Source organism: Bos grunniens, chromosome 3, assembly GCF_055505025.1.
Source record: "Bos grunniens cultivar Pamir isolate PY7600 chromosome 3, Bosgru_T2T1.0, whole genome shotgun sequence".
Taxonomy (NCBI): domain Eukaryota; kingdom Metazoa; phylum Chordata; class Mammalia; order Artiodactyla; family Bovidae; genus Bos; species Bos grunniens.
In genome coordinates, this window is record NC_141167.1 from 27,104,296 (window position 1) to 27,120,245 (window position 15,950).

Sequence of the window (15,950 nt, forward strand, 5' to 3'; positions counted from 1 at the left end):
CTCCTGTTTCCTTAGCATTTAGCACTATACAGGGCTTCCCTGGTGACTCAGACAGTAAAGAATCTGCCTGCAATGCAGGAGACCTGGGTTTGATCCCTGTGTGGGAAAGATTCCCTAGAGTAGGAAAGGGCAACCCACTCCAATATTCTTGCCAGTAGAATCTCATGGACAGAGGAGCCTGGCAAGCTACAGTCCATGGGGTCATAAAGAGTTGGACATAACTGAGCGACTAACATTTTCATTTTTCATGGCTATAGTAAGTGCTCCACAAAATATTTATTGAGCAAATGAATATTAGTTAGGCCATCTCACATAAATGACTTAATTTTGCATCTTGAAAATAGTGACTGTAACAATGCTAGCTGTTATTTATTGACCGATTTACACATGTCCTGCACATCACACATATTATCTTATTTAAATTTATTCTTAACAATAACCCTTTCACTGAACCTCTCTATATTTCCATTAAAATAGGCATAATAATAGCTGTATCTTGCCTTTCTAACCCTGGCCGGCAGGATGGCTCCTGCATAGAAGGATGGTGAGAAGGGCTGGGCCACTATCAATGGAGGTGGTACCTAGAGAATACACTATGAAGATTCACAAGCATCCATGAAATGGGTTTCAGGAAGCATGCCCCTCGGGCACTCAAAAGAAATCCAGAAATTTGCTATGAAGGAGATGGGAACTCCAGTTGTACGCACTGACACTAGGCTCAACAAAGCTGTCTGGGCCAAAAGAATAAGTAATGTCCCATGCTGTTCCTATGTGCCTACCTGCGCATGGTTGTCCAGGAAATGTAATGAAGATGAAGATTCATCAAACAAGCTCTGTATGTTGTTTACCTATGTACTTTCAAAGATCTACATACAGTTAATGTGGATGCGAACTAACTGATAATGGTTCAATAAAGTTATATAACCTCAAACACAAAACAAAAACCCAATAGAAAACCTGTATCTTATAAGATTGTTGTTGAACATTAAATTACATATATATATTACATATATATATATATATATATATAAATCTTAAGACAGTGCTTAGCAGATTGCAAATGATCAGTAAACAGCACCTTTTGTCATTCTTCACAGTTAAGGCTTTTGAGACTCAGAATACACAGCCTGTACCAGGTCACATAGCTGATAAATGGCCAACCAGGGGTTTTAAGTTCAATTTTATGACTTTAGTTACCATACATACTGTCCTTGAGGCCTTTCTTTCCCAGAAATTTGCATCAGCTTAGCACAGGGAAATAAACAGCTCATCCAGATTAGCACTGAGAGGCAGTATCCAAACTAACCATCACTTTTCATTCCAAGCAGCATGGGCTACTGGCCAAGGGAAAATGTGTCACTTGCCTACAGCCCAAAGTCTAATCCTGGAGAGAGAACAACCAAGTGACAGTGAAACTGGGAAGATGTCCAGGAGAACTGGAAGGTGCCTTACTATGACCATCATCATTCTATCTGTCAAAACCTAAACTCAGGCAACAGAACCCTGCTTTGGAGAGATGCCTGACTAGACAGTCTGGAGGGATATCCACCTACAAAACAATGAAATCCTACATAAAACAGACTTTCCAAAAGGCACCCACTGGGCTCAAAGTAATAGACACAAACACAAAGTAGGCTTAAATCAGACAAGGAACAATGAGCAACAAGCAAAAGGCAAGGCTAGCCTGAAAGCAAATGTCCATCATCATGTGGCAAGATGAAGGAGATGAATCTGAGACTCCATTTTAACCCAGCTGTCAAAAGCAACTAGAGTGATTCCAGGGCAGTAATTAGTAGCCCCTGGTTTCCAGATGAATCAAATGCCAAACTTTCCTAGAGGAAAGCATTACTAATGCTAGGCCTCCAGGATAACCTATATAAATAACCATTATGAGCTTACAATCATAGATCACAAAACCTGTAAGCAAAGAAGTCACCACAAGTAAGAGCAGAACCAACAAATAGATAAGAGGACTTCAGATATTAGAATGATTAGGCATAGAATACAAAAATTACTATTATATAAGCATTGAAAGAAATAACATATGGCATGACAAAAATATGCATATAATAAAACACAAAATAGGCAAAACTGTAAACGCACCACATAGAATTTTTTTAACTAACGTGATTTTTTAAATACAAAATCAATGAATATTCAGTGATACACAGAAATGAGTTATTAAGCCATAAAAAGACATAAAAGAGCCTAAAGTGCATACTGGTAAGTGAAAGATGCCAATCTAAAAAGGCTACGTAATGTAGGATTCCAATTATATATGATTGGTGTTCTGGAAAAGGCAAAACTATGGAGACAGTAAAAGACCACACTAATGCGGGGGAAACTGGGATAGGGAAAGGTGAAGTGGTAAAGGTTCACATGGGAACTCTGCATTTTCTGCTAAATTTTTCTATAGATCTTAAATTGTTCAAAAATAAACTCTACTAATGAAAAAACAATTCAATGGATAGATTAAAATAGCAAAGTAAAGACAGGTGGAAACGTGAATCAGATGTTATCCAGAATATAGCACAGAGATAAGGAGAGAGAAAATGTAAAAGAAATAGACAGTAGATTAAGAAAACATTGGTATATATAAAATTGGAGTCTCTGAAAGCAAAGTTGAAGGAAAAAACTTATCTGAAGAGATAATATACTGGGGTGGGAACTGGATGACGGAAAAACAAGAGTGGAAGGAAAAATATACCTCTTAAAAGTATTAAACCATGCTAATGTTTCCAAGGCAAACCATTCAATATCACAGTAATCCAAGTCTATGCCCCAACCAGTAACGCTGAAGAAGCTGAAGTTGAACAGTTTTATGAAGACCTACAAGACCTTTTAGAACTAACACCCAAAAAAGATGTCCTTTTCATTATAGGGGACTGGAATGCAAAAGTAGGAAGTCAAGAAACACCTGGAGTAACAGGCAAATTTGGCCTTGGAATACGGAATGAAGCAGGGCAAAGGCTAATAGAGTTTTGCCAAAAAAATGCACTGGTCATAGCAAACACCCTCTTCCAACAACACAAGAGAAGACTCTACACATGGACATCACCAGATGGTCAACACCGAAATCAGATTGATTATGTTCTCTGCAGCCAGAGATAGAGAAGCTCTATACAGTCAACAAGAACAAGACCAGGAGCTGACTGTGGCTCAGACCATGAACTTCTTATTACCAAATTCAGACTTAAACTGAAGAAAATAGGGAAAACCACTAGACCATTCAGGTATGACCTAAATCAAATCCCTTATGATTATACAGTGGAAGTGAGAAATAGATTTAAAGGCCTAGATCTGATAGAATGCCTGATGAACTATGGAATGAGGTTCATGACATTGTACAGGAGACAAGGATCAAGACCATCCCCATGGAAAAGAAATGCAAAAATGCAAAATGGCTGTCTGGGGAGGCCTTACAAATAGCTGTGAAAAGAAGAGAAACGAAAAGCAAAGGAGAAAAGGAAAGATATAAGCATCTGAATGCAGAGTTCCAAAGAATAGCAAGAAGAGATAAGAAAGCCTTCCTCAATGATCAATGCAAAGAAATAGAGGAAAACAACAGAATGGGAAAGACTAGAGATCTCTTCAAGAAAATTAGAGATACCAAGGGGACATTTCATGCAAAGATGGGCTCGATAAAGGACAGAAATGGTATGGACCTAACAGAAGCAGAAGATATTAAGAAGAGGTGGCAAGAATACACAGAAGAACTGTACAAAAAAGATCTTCACGACCCAGATAATAACGATGGTGTGATCACTGACCTAGAGCCAGACATCTTGGAATGTAAAGTCAAGTGGGCCTTAGAAAGCATCACTATGAACAAAGCTAGTGGAGGTGATGGAATTCCAGTAGAGCTATTTCAAATCCTGAAAGATGATGCTGTCAAAGTGCTACACTCAATATGCCAGCAAATTTGGAAAACTCAGCAGTGGCCACAGGACTGGAAAAGGTCAGTTTTCATTCCAATCCCAAAGAAAGGCAATGCCAAAGAATGCTCAAACTACTGCACAATTGCACTCATCTCACACGCTAGTAAAGTAATGCTCAAAATTCTCCAAGCCAGGCTTCAGCAATACGTGAACCGTGAACTTCCTGATGTTCAGGCTGGTTTTAGAAAAGGCAGAGGAACCAGAGATCAAATTGCCAACATCCGCTGGATCATGGAAAAAGCAAGAGAGTTCCAGAAAAACATCTATTTCTGCTTTATTGTCTATGCCAAAGCCTTTGACTGTGTGGATCACAATAAACTGTGGAAAATTCTGAAAGAGATGGGAATACCAGACCACCTGACCTGCCTCTTGAGAAATCTGTACACAGGTCAGGAAGCAACAGTTAGAACTGGACATGGAACAACAGACTGGTTCCAAACAGGAAAAGGAGTACGTCAAGGCTGTATATTGTCACCCAGCTTATTTAACTTATATGCAGAGTACATCATGAGAAACGCTGGACTGGAAGAAACACAAGCTGGAATCAAGATTGCCGGGAGAAATATCAATAACCTCAGATATGCAGATGACACCACCCTTATGGCAGAAAGTGAAGAGGAACTAAAAAGCCTCTTGATGATAGTGAAAGTGGAGAGTGAAAAAGTTGGCTTAAAGCTCAACATTCAGAAAACAAAGATCATGGCATCCAGTCCCATCACTTCATGGGAAATAGATGGCGAAACAGTGGAAACAGTGTCAGACTTTATTTTTCTGGGCTCCAAAATCACTGCAGATGGTGACTGCAGCCATGAAATTGAAAGACGCTAACTCCTTGGAAGGAAAGTTATGTCCAACCTAGATAGCATATTGAAAAGCAGAGACATTACTTTGCCAACAAAGGTCCATCTAGTCAAGGCTATGGTTTTTCCTATGGTCATGTATGGATGTGAGAGTTGGACTGTGAAGAAGGCTGAGTGCCGAAGAATTGATGCTTTTGAACTGTGGTGTTGGAGTAGACTCTTGAGTCCCTTGGACTGCAAGGAGATCCAACCAGTCCATTCTGAGGAGATCAGCCCTGGGATTTCTTTGGAAGGAATGATGCTAAAGCTGAAACTCCAGTACTCTGGCCACCTCATGCGAAGAGTTGACTCATTGGAAAAGACTGTGATGCTGGGAGGGATTGGGGGCAGGAGGAGAAGGGGACGACAGAGGATGAGATGGCTGCATGGCGTCACTGACTTGATGGACGTGAGTCTTAGTGAACTCCGGGAGTTAGTGATGGACAGGGAGGCCTGGCGTGCTGTGATTCATGGGGTCGCGAAGAGTCGGATACAACTGAGCAACTGAACTGAACTGAACTGAATGTATCATATCTACTTAAAAACACATTTGCATTTTTTAGAAAGAAAAAAAGATGAATGATAACATTTTCAAGAACCAAGATAAAACATGAATCTGCAGAGAGTAAGAAGCACAATGTATAGCTGACAAATTACAAAAACAAATCACACACATATAAATTGTAGTGAAACTGCAGAACAACCAAATATTAAGATCTTAAAAGCATTTCAAAGAGAAATGACATATTTCCATTCAAAGATCGACAATTAGACTGACAGTAATAAACTGGAAATCAGATGGCAAAACATCACCTTCAACATGCTGAAAGAAAGTATCTCTAAATTTAGGATTGTGTACCTACCAAAACTATCTTTCAAGAACAAGGCCAAAATAGACATTTTTAGATAAACTGAGGTATTTTTCTACCATCAGGTAGTCACCACTCATTATTTCAGTATTTATTGAGCAGTATTATGTAGTGGTTAAGAGCATGGACTATGGACCTAGACTCCCTGGCTTTGATTCCTGTAGTTCTGTAGCTAACTAGCTGTGTGACTTTGGGCGAGTTACTTAAACTCAATTTCTTCGGCTATAAATGAGAGTAACAATAGCACCTACCTACCTTGTTGGGTTGCTTTGAGGATTAAATAAATCAATACGTTAAAGATCTTAAAACACACAAAAGACGTTGAATTGCCAAAACAATCTTGAGAAAAAGGAACAAAGATGGAGGCATCCTGTTCTCTGACTTCAGACTATACTGCAAAGCTACAGTCATGAGAACAGCACAGTAATGGCACAAAAACAGATACACAGATCAATGGAACAGAATAGAAAGCCCAGAAGTAAACCCACATTCTTATGATCAATTAATCTATGACAAAGGAGGAAAAGTATACAAAAAAGAAAAGACAGTTTCTTCAATAAGTAGTACGAGGAAAACTGGACAGTTACATTTAAAAGAATGAAATCACAACACTTTCTCATACTACATACAAAAATAAATTCAAAAGGGATTAAAGACTTAAATAATAGACCTGAAATCAGAAAACTCCTAGAAGAGAGTATAGACAGAACACCTTTGACACAAATCACAGCAATAGTGTTTTGTATCTGTCTCCTAAGGTGAAAGGAACAAAAGCAAAAAGAAACAAATGGTACCTAATTAAACTTAAATGCTTTTGCACAGCAAAGGAAACCATAGACAAAACAAAAAGACATCCTACTGAAAGGGGAAAAAAATGTTGGCAAATGATATGACCAATAAGAGGATTAACAACCAAAAATACATAAATAGCTCATACAGTTTAATATAAAAAACCCAAACAACCCAATTAAAAAGTGGACACAGATATTTTTGCTAAGAAAACACAACAGAAATTACCAACTGGCATATGAAAAAATACTCAAAATCAAGAGCCACAATGAGATATCACCCCATACCTTTCAAAATGGCTATCTTGAAAAAGACAAGAAATAATAAATTTTTCTGGGCTCCAAAATCACTACAGATGGTGATTGCAGCCATGAAATTAAAAGATGCTTACTCCTTGGAAGGAAAGTTATGACCAACCTAGATAGCATATTAAAAAGCAGAGACATTACTTTGTCAACAAAGGCTCGTCTAGTCAAGGCTATGGTTTTTCCTGTGGTCATGTATGGATGTGAGAGTTGGATTGTGAAGGCTGAGTGCCGAAGAATTGATGCTTTTGAACTGTGGTGTTGGAGAAGACTCTTGAGAGTCCCTTGGACTGCAAGGAGATCCAATCAGTCCATCCTAAAGGAGATCAGTCCTGACTATTCACTGGAAGGACTGATGTTGAAGCTGAAACTCCAATACTTTGGCCACCTGATGCGAACAGCTGACTCATTGGAAAAGACCCTGATGCTAGGAAACATTGAGGGCAGGAGGAGAAGGGGACGACAGAGGATGAGATGGTTGGATGCCATCACCGACTCAATGGACATGGGTTTGGGTGGACTCTGGGTGTTGGTGATGGACAGGGAAGCCTGGCGAGCTGTGGTTCATGGGGTCGCAAAGAGTTAGACATGACTGAGGAACTGAACTGAACTGAATAGATGTTAGAGAATAGGTGGAGAAAAGGAAACCCTTGCACTTTGTTAGTGGGGATATAAATTGGTGCAGTCACTGTGGAAAACAGCTTGGAGGTCCCTTAAAAAACTAAAAATAGAACTACTATGTGATTCAGCAATTTCACTCCAGAGTACACATCTGGAAAATACTGAAAACTAATTTGAAGATATACATACCCCAGTGTTCACAGCAGTTTCCCAAGTAGTGCTAGTGGTACACAGCCACCTCTAACAGGCCTGGTACAGATCCTTCTCTCAGCCTTCAGGAGGAACCAATGCTGCCAGAACCCTGATTTGAAACTCCTACTCTCTAGAACTGTGAGACAACAAATTTCTGTTGTTTAAGTCACTCAGCTTGTGTTACTTTGTTATTGCAGCCCTAGTAAACTAATACAGAAAAGGCAAAAGCAAAAGAGACTAGGAAAGTGGTTACTGCAATAATTCAGGCATGTGATAACAGTGGTTTGGACTAGCTGTGATGGTAGAGGAAGCAGATACTATCAGATTCTGGACATATTTTGAAGGTAAATTCAAAAGGATTTTGTCCTGGATATGGGGTAAGAGAAGTTAATGATGACTCTAAGGTTTTTTGGCCTGAGCAAGTAGAAGAATGGACTTGTCATTAATAGAGATGGGGAAGATAGTAGGTGGAGTGAGTTTTGGAAAGAAACATTAAAGTGCCTGGATATGGATACCCTCATTTTGAGATGCTTACTTCCCTGGTGGCTCAGATGGTAAAGTGTCTGTCTACAAGGTAGGAGACCCAGGTTTGAGCCCTGGGTTGGGAAGATCCCCTGGAGAAGGAAATGGCAATCCACTCCAGTACTGCTGCTGCTGCTAAGTCACTTCAGTCGTGTCTGACTCTATGGGACCCCATAGACGGCAGACCACCAGGCTCCCCTGTCCCTGGGATTCTCCAGGCAAGAACCCTGGAGTGGGTTGCCATTTTCTTCTCCAATGCATGAAAGTGAAAAGTGAAAGTGAAGTTGCTCAGTTGTGCCCGACTCTTAGCGACCCCATGGACTGCAGCGCACCAGGCTCCTCCATCCATGGGATTTTCCAGGCAAGAGTACTGGAGTGGGGTGCCATTGCCTTCTCGGACTCCAGTACTATTGCCTGAAAATCCCATGGACAGAGGAGCCTGGTAGGCTACAGTCTATGGGGTCACAAAGAGTAGGACACGACTGAGCAACTTCACTTTCACTTCACTAGACAACAAAACAGAGATGCTGAATAAGCAACTAAATATCTGAGACTGGAATTCAAGGGACAGTTATCAGCATGCAGACGTTATTTAAAGCTTAAGAGTGAACAGGATCACCAAGGGAGTGATTATAGATAAAGAGGGAGTTCAGGAACCCTGGAGCACTACTAGATAAGGGACATAAAGAAGCAACCAAAGACCAGCTGGTGACAAAGAACTGCCACCAGCAGCACATGGAATTCCAGAAGTGTTTCCAGGATGTTTGAAGAGGAAGGATGATCCACTGACTCCAATACTCCTTTTAAATCAGAAACTTTGGGATTTAGCAAGTGGAGAACAATGCAGACCTTGACAAGCCCAGTTTCAGTAGGAGTGAGAATGAAAAGATGATTAGAGTAAGATCAAGGCAGCCCAGGGGAAGAATTAGGGAACAAGCACAAACGACTCTCTCAAAGAATTTTGCTGTGCAGGGGCAATTGCTAGAGGGTGCTGTGAGTCCATGAAGGGTTTGTATTCAATATGGAGGAAAGGATAGGATGTTGAAAGCTGATAGAAAAGATATAATAAAGGTAGGATAAAGCCTAACTACAAGCAACAGTGAGCAAATTAACTGGTAAACATGTGGATATATCTAAATACATTTGTATAGAAATTTTAATGCTCAGTTTACGGTTAAAAAAAAGAGAACTAAAGTATTGGACAACATAGCTTATAAAGAAAGGAAGTGACTGAAATTAGAATGTTCTAAGGCCCACTAACTATTGGGGGAGATAATCCCAAAGAAAGGCAATGCCAAAGAATGCTCAAACTACTGCACAATTGCACTCATCTCACATGCTAGTAATGCTCAAAATTCTCCAAGCCAGGCTTCAGCAATACGTGAACCGTGAACTTCCTGATGTTCAAGCTGGTTTTAGAAAAAGCAGAGGAACCAGAGATCAAATTGCCAACATCCGCTGGATCATGAAAAAAGCAAGAGAGTTCCAGAAAAACATCTATTTCTGCTTTATTGCCTATGCCAAAGCCTTTGACTGTGTGGATCACAATAAACTGTGGAAAATTCTGAAAGAGATGGGAATACCAGACCACCTGACCTGCCTCTTGAGAAATCTGTACACAGGTCAGGAAGCAACAGTTAGAACTGGACATGGAACAACAGACTGGTTCCAAACAGGAAAAGGAGTACGTCAAGGCTATATATTGTCACCCAGCTTATTTAACTTATATGCAGAGTCCATCATGAGGAATGCTAAACTGGAAGAAGCACAAGCTGGAATTAAGATTGCTGGGAGAAATCTCAATAACCTCAGATATGCAGATGACACCATCCTTATGGCAGAAAGTGAAGAGGAACTAAAAAGCCTCTTGATGATAGTGAAAGTGGAGAGTGAAAAAGTTGGCTTAAAGCTCAACATTCAGAAAACGAAGATCATGGCATCCAGTCCCATCACTTCATGGGAAATAGACGGGGAAACAGTGGAAACAGTGTCAGACTTTATTTTTGGGGGCTCCAAAATCACTGCAGATGGTGACTGCAGCCATAAAATTAAAAGACGCATACTCCTTGGAAGGAAAGTTATGTCCAACCTAGATAGCATATTCAAAAGCAGAGACATTACTTTGCCAACAAAGGTCCATCTAGTCAAGGCTATGGTTTTTCCTGTGGTCATGTATGGATGTGAGAGTTGGACTGTGAAGAAGGCTGAGTGCCGAAGAATTGATGCTTTTGAACTGTGGCGTTGGAGTAGACTCTTGAGAGTCCCTTGGACTGCAAGGAGATCCAACCAGTCCATTCTGAGGAGATCAGCCCTGGGATTTCTTTGGAAGGAATGATGCTAAAGCTGAAACTCCAGTACTTTGGCCACCTCATGCGAAGAGTTGACTCATTGGAAAAGACTCTGATGCTGGGAGGGATTGGGGGCAGGAGGAGAAGGGGACGACAGAGGATGAGATGGCTGGATGGCATCACTGACTCGATGGACGTGAGTCTGAGTGAACTCCAAGAGTTGGTGATGGACAGGGAGGCCTGGCGTGCTGCGATTCATGGGGTCACAAAGAGTCGGCCACAACTGAGCGACTGAACTGAACTGAAGATATTAATGTTAGATTTTGTTTTTAAATATGTGAGTAAAATTCCAGAAGTAACCACTAAAAGAAAATAAGGGTGCCAACTTCCAAATTAAATAAAGGCAATAAAGCAATACAAGAACCAGCAAATATTCAACCCCCAAAGAAAGGGAGAAAAAGAAGAGAAAAAAACAGTAGCAATAGAAAACTGGATGAGAGAAATAAGACCAGCTCTGTCAATAATCACTACAAATATAAGTGAACAAAACTTGCCAGGTAAAGTTAAAGAAAGAAATTGTCAGATTTTGGTTTAAAAAAAAATCCTCTATGATGTTTACAAGAGCACCTAAAACAGAAGGACTTGTAAAAGTCAAAAGTAAAATGATTGAAAACTATATCCCAGACAGACATCAGGCAAAACAAAATTAGGCAAGCTAGATTACTATCAAGCAAAATAAAATTTCTCCATAAATATGGACTACTCAGAAGCTAGCTGACAAAGCATACAGTCATAGGTTATAGCTAAGAGAGACCCTAGGGCAGTGGGGCTTCCCTGGAGGCTCAGATGGTGAAGAATCTGCCTGCAATGCAGCAGACCTGAGTTCAATCCCTGGGCCGGGAAGGCCCCTGGAGAAGGAAATGGCAACCCACTCCAGTATTCTTGCCTGGAGAATTCCATGGACAGGGGAGCCTGGCATGCTATAGTCTATGGGGTTGCAAGAGTTGGACACAGCTTAGTGATTAAACCTAGGGTAGCGCTGTTTAACTGATCTTTCTCCAATGATGGAAATTTCTATATCTGCACCGTTCAGTATGGTAGCTACAAACTGTTGAGTACCTGAAACATGGCTAATGCAACACAGAAGCTGGATTTTTAAAGTTTAATTTTAATTAATTTAAAATTTGAGTGGTAAGGGCCTATCACTACTTCATTGGACAGCACAAAGTTGCAGATCAGTCCAATACTCTCACATTACAAAAGCCTGGAAGAGGCTACGGGAGACCACAAAGGAAGCCACAATCAAAATTTAGTCTGATTTCTAATTAAAATGCTTTCCCAGAGCCCAGCACTTCCCTGGCTGCCTTAGTGCATTGTTCCCAAGAGTAATTCTAGAGATGTAACTTGAAACAGTTCACTATGTGTAAAAAATTTCTTTGAAAATTCATATTAAAAAGTAAATTGAAATTTTTCATAAGTAATAATCACCACCATCATGTTTTGAGTGCTTACTCTATGGAATAATGATGATAATGTGTTGTGTGTTAGCTGCTCAGTTGATTCCAACTCTTTGTGGCCCCATGGACTGTAGCCTGCCAGGCTCCTCTGTCCATGGGATTCTCAAGCAAGAATTCTGGAATGGGTAGGCATTCCCTTTTCCAGGGGATCTTCCCGACACAGGAATTGAACCCAAGTCTCCTGCATTGCAGGTCAATTCCTTACCTTCTGAGCTAATAGGGAAGCCCCGATTATGATAATATAATAACATTAGTAATGACTGCACCCCACTCCAGTACCCTTGCCTGGAAAATCCCATGGATGGAGGAGCCTGGAAGGCTGCAGTGCATGGGGTCGCTAGAAGTCGGACACGACTGAGTGACTTCACTTTCACTTTTCACTTTCATGCATTGGAGAAGGACATGGCAACCCACTCCGGTGTTCTTGCCTGGAAAATCCCAGGGACGGGGGCACCTGGTGGGCTGCCGTCTCTGTGTCGCACAGAGTTGGACATGACTGAAGCGACTTAGCAGCAGCAGCAGCAACACTTATATGAAGTTGCTCAGTCGTGTCCAACTCTTTGTGACCCCATGGACTGTAGCCTACCAGGCTCCTCAGTCCATGGGATTTTCCAGGCAAGAGTACTGGAGTGGGTTGCCATTTCAGGGGATCTTCCCGACCCAGGGATCAAACCTGGGTCTCCCACATTGTAGGCAGATGCTTTACCGTCTGAGCTACCAGGGAAGCCCAACACTTATATGGGATTTACTATATGCCTGGCATTGTTTTTCATGCTTTTACATGTATTGAATTATTTAATCCTTAAACTTATGAGGTAGAAACTCAATTGTCTTCATTTTACAGACAAGAAAAGTGAAGTTAAATAGCTTGCTAGTAAATGCCATAGCTGGGATTAGAACCTACGTGGTGGAGTTCCAGAGTCTGTAGTTTACTCACCATACTTTACTAACTCTCCTGCAAAGATAAACATGAATAAATGAATAAAGGAACATGGCTTTCCCAAAGAAGGAAAACACAGACTTCAGGTCTGGAAAACCTGGGTCCTTACGTTTCCCTTCAAAAATAACTTGAAAACTTGAAAAGGCACAGTGCTTATCTTGTTGCTACCTACTCCCTGACACCACCCACACTCATACCCATGCCAACATGGAACATCTGAAGACAGTCCAACTTCCTCAAGTATCACCTGCACAGCCACTTTATTTATTCCAGTTATCTGCAGAGTGAGCTGAAAGGTCCCACATTAGCAGCTCCTTCCCTAACACATTAATTTAAAAGGTGGGGGAGGAAAGAAAGTGACTGTTTCCAAACATAGGATTTACATCAGAATTCCCAAGCCCTTCACGCTAAAAAACTGTTTTCCTGAGGGTAAGCTAAGGACATCAGAAAAGTATTACCCACCCTCTCCCAGCTGACAGAACAAAAGGTTAAGTGTTCGAACTGGCAGCCAAGCCTCTGAAACAGGGAACACTGTACCTGAGAGGTAGAATAACACCACGGCTAAATAAAGTCTGTATGCATCAAACAAGTCCTAATTTAGCCACTTGCTGTTTTCATGTGTGTGAAATATGATTAATCAAAATATCTCTTAGGCTTGTTGTGAATGTGAATAGGGTACAGTATGGAAGGTAAACACCCCATATGTGTCAATGCCAAATGGTTATTTCAGAGACTTGACAAAGTCATCCATTTCTGTTTCAGGCAGGAGAGTGCATGAACCGCCCCCATTGATAACTTTCCCTTTTCTCCTTCAAAGGAGTCTCTGCACTCAGAGCAGGAGAGGACAAAAGCTCTGGAATCTCCATCTCAGCTGGTCCACTTACTAGCTATGTGACTCCTGCATCCCATTTTAGGCTCTTCATCTGTGTAATGGCGATGATGATTATATCCCTTATCTACCTCAGTGGGCTATTATCAGAATTTAACCAGTCAATACATGAAAAATACACAGAACGGTTCCTGGAATATAGCAAAATGTACAGTAAATGTTATCACTACACTTCTTCCCACAGGTGGTACATTCCAAATGTTGAGCACACAGAGAACAAGATTATTTTAGAGCTCTAAGATATTAGAGCTGGAAGGACTCTTAGGAATCATTTCTAGTCCAACTTTCTCATTTCATAAATGATCCCCAGGGAAGCCAAGAGCTGGCTATGTAGCCTGACCAGGATTAAAACTCAGGCCTCCTGATTTCTATCCAGTGCTCACACTACATCACTGTACTTCCTCTCTGCAAACTATCAGGCCATCATCTGGAAAGAGTCAAATCTACTTAAACTTCTGAGAAGAAATCTTACTTATCACTGCTCTGGGTAGCACTTTTCTGGGAGGTGGGGTGGGTGAACTATAATCTGTTTTCCAAGAATCCATACCCAGGAGATTAAAAAAAAAAAGTTTGATATCTTATTAATTCCTTTCAGGAACAAGTCAATATTTTTCCTTGGGTAAATATAGTAAAAAGCATTAAATAAACACTCTCTAAGTTTGTGACATGATATTAAGTGCCTTTTGTTTGTTCATTTAATCCTCACGGCCCCTCCCCCACCAAGCTGCCCTTCTATGTGCTCCTCCACTTCCCTGCCATTCCCCTGCTGACTGTACATATCACAGTGCCATGTAACTGCCCGCTTATTTGTGCTGATAGTCTTCAGACTGAGCTGAAAAAAGACAGGGATCCCAACGATCATGTGTACCATTCATTTCTTCTTTCAACAAATATTCCTGAGCATGAATAAGACAGAAATAGTCCTAACTTACTGGGGTAGACCATACTTTCCAAAGATGATTGCAGTAATATCTCCCATTCCACAAGCTCTTTTTACAACGTGACCTCAACATTCCTCCTGTGGGGGATGGAAAGGAGGTAGTTAATGTCCCTTCCCCTTGAACAGGCCCATGGAGTACAGAGGAAGTGATGCTACGTGACTTTTATGGCTAGATGACAAAATGCCATGTATTTTCACCTTGTTCCCTTAGGATGCTCACTCTTGGAATCCAGCTGTCATACGGTGAGGACGCTCACTCTAGCCCACGAAGACAAAGCACATGGAGGAGTAACCAGCTCAGCTGAGGCCCCAGACTCGGAACCAAGGGATACACAAGGGATACACTGTGCCTTGTTTGACTTTCTGGCCCACAGAATCGTGAGCATAATAGAATGATTTCTTTACACCACTTAATTTGGGGTGGCTTATTATGCAGCAATGGTAAATGGAACAACCACATGGAGCTTAACATCTAACAAGGAATACTGAATATGTGACTCCAAGGTATTGCCTACGCATAACACAGTTAACTTGAATAATTACTGGGTAATTATTTGTTGCATGTGTGAGATAGCTGTTATTATGCCCCTTTGGCACACGAGGAATTGAGCTTTGAGAAGTTTTAGCAACTTGCCCTAGGTTTCTCAGAAGGCAATGGCAACCCACCCTAGTACTCTTGCCTGGGAAATTCCATGGACAGAGGAGCCTGGTAGGCTGCAGTCCATGGGGTCGCTAGGAGTCGGACACGACTGAGCGACTTCCCTTTCACTTTTCACTTTCATGCATTGGAGAAGGAAATGGCAACCCACTCCAGTGTTCTTGCCTGGAGAATCCCAGGGATGGGGGAGCCTGGTGGGCTGCCGTCTATGGGGTCGCATAGAGTTGGACACAACTGAAGCTTGACGTAGCGACTTAGCAGCAGCTAGGTCTCTCAACTGGTTTGTGGCAGAGTAAATTAAAACTCAAATCTAAACCCACTCCTAATACTACACGCTAATGTCTCCTTCAGTACTCATAATTTTACACGAATTTTACAGTAATCTGCTTTAAAATGGGACTGTCAGTACTTAAAACATTTTGGCCCAACAGAATTCCCTGTGGTTTCATCACTGAGATGGAAACCCACATATCACCTTCTCAGAGAAGCCTCCTCTGACCTTCCTAGCTCAAGTAATGTCAGCTCCCTCATCCTTTCTCAGTCTTTCTACTCCATCAGTTTCATTTTCTTCCCAGAACTCATCCCTAGCTGAAATTATCTTGTCTATTAATTTGTTCATGTACCTACTCTCTGTCTCTCTGAA

General features: G+C 41.2%; 1 protein-coding gene and 1 pseudogene across 1 annotated transcript in view; one reads left to right on the forward strand and one right to left on the reverse strand.

Moving 5' to 3' along the window:
• The window catches only part of TXNDC12 (thioredoxin domain containing 12), a 33,638-nt gene that overhangs the window by 16,473 nt on the left and 1,215 nt on the right, over positions 1-15,950 (reverse strand). The gene's annotated exons all lie outside the window — the stretch shown is intronic.
• Positions 523-896, forward strand: LOC147375341 (large ribosomal subunit protein eL31 pseudogene; annotated as a pseudogene).